Here is a 2001-nt window from a genome sequence, read left to right as displayed (position 1 = left end):
GTTAGATATTTTCCCCAGTTTTTACTCACTATCTCATTCATTTCTTCCATCAACTCTGAGGAATCTGAGAAGGAGTCTTTTCTGTCAAAGTTAATTAAATGCTGCCTTTGTTTGGATTCTTCAATGAGTTTATCCACTGAGTTATTCCCTTCCTCGTTATGTGTTTGGATAACGATGGAGTGACTAAAAGCATCTTGACCAAACAAGCTCAGGACCAAATTCAGAGTTTCTCTGTTCTTCTCTGTGAAATCAGAAGGTTTGACTAACAGCAGCAGCACGTTTGGTCCAGGAGGACAGAGACTCACACAGCTCTTCATCTCTTTAAACAGCTCATTCACAGGCAGACTGAAGATGTTGGGAGTTTTTACAACTGTGGGAGGTTTCCTGTTCCTCTCTCCAGAGGCAGCACCAGATTGCTTTCCTCCAAAACCTTTAGACTCTTTCTTCCCAACGAGGAGCTTTTCCAGGGCTGATTTCTTCTTCTCACTTTTTCCAAATAGCATTATCCTGAGTTCACGTGCTGCAATAAAAAAAGGTAAATTACCTCCAAAATTATGAAACACATATTTACGTCACATTCCATTACAGAATTTGCAATTGTTAATCAAATCACTTGAGAAATAATCATTCACAAATTTGTCTTTTTGTTTGTTTGTTTTTGGCACCTGGCCCATTTGGTTCTTTAGCCATCAGAATTGTTGTCTGAAGGCCAACAAAAATACCCAATGGATTTCTTTACCAAGTGGATCATCACAGCTTTGCCGTATTGGTCCATTTGATGGGCTTTTGTTAACATTACTATTTTTTATTTTATGTTATTTCTATTTGCAGTTGTTACAAACGGGACATACAAGCCTGGGAGTTAGGTATGGGAGAAAGAAAGTTAAAAGATAAGCAAAGGGGAAGAGGGACAGTGAGAAAAGGCACCTAAAAAGAAAAAGAAATCTCCTGGGTCACCTGTTGAGAGTAAAATGTGAGAAAACAAGCAAAAAAAGAGAGCAACATGATAAACGCAACACCATCGCATTAATCTAGTTAACAGTAAATAACAGTAAATACTAAATATAAATTTAGTATTTAGGACTGACAGTGCACAATGTGTTAGGTACACTGAGGTACATGAGGTAGCAGCCAAGAAAGGTGTGGTTTGTGTCTATGAACAGTGAACACCCTTCCATGTAGCAAAATTGGTATGGCCCGGATCTGGCCCACACCATGTGCCTGCACATGGCCCAAAAACCACAAAGAATGGTGGCCCTTTGGTGGCCCAGATCTGGTTTGCCAGAGGTGGCCCACACAAGGCCAGTTGCAGACACACTGCTGGCTCTGTGCTTGCCCAGAACAGTTTCAGCTCTGGCCCCAGATGTCAGCCTAATGTGTACCTTAATCAAGCCATGTAATAAATACATGTGCCGAAAAATAATAGTGCAAAAGTAACATGACGAACAGTCAATGGACTGATTCTTATGTAGCGTTTTTCTACTCTCTCAGATTACTAGAAGTGCTCTCAGACCACATTCACCCACACTGTCTCCAAGCTGAGTGCTTCCTAACTACATTCATACACATTCACACTCTTGGCATGTTAACTGCAGGAGCCATGGATCAAACCACGAACCTTCCAATCAAGAACCCACATAGTAAAATTGGTATGGTCCGGATCTGGCCTACACAATGTGCTTACACATGGCCCACATACCGCAAAGAATGTCGGCCCTTTGATGGCCCCGATCTGGTTTGCCAAAGGTGGCCCACACATGGGCCAGCACAAGGCCAGTTGCAGACGGACTGGTGGTCCTTTGATGGCCCATGTGTGGATTACCTCTGGCAAACCTGGTCTGGGCCACCAAAAGGCCGTCATTCTTTGCAGTATGTGGGCCATGTGTAAGTTGTGTGCAGCCAAAGGCCAGTTGCAGACACACTGCTGGCTCAGAAAAGTTTCAGCTCTGACCCCTGGGCCCTGTTTCAGGAAGCCGGTTTAGTGGAAAAACTGAGTAAGTA

The sequence above is a fragment of the Haplochromis burtoni genome, unplaced genomic scaffold (genome assembly GCF_018398535.1).
Source record: "Haplochromis burtoni strain Fernald_Lab_line unplaced genomic scaffold, NCSU_Asbu1 Contig_557, whole genome shotgun sequence".
In the NCBI taxonomy this organism is placed as follows: Eukaryota; Metazoa; Chordata; class Actinopteri; order Cichliformes; family Cichlidae; genus Haplochromis; species Haplochromis burtoni.
The sequence above is the reverse complement of the archived record's forward strand: the minus strand, read 5'-3'. Positions refer to the sequence as shown.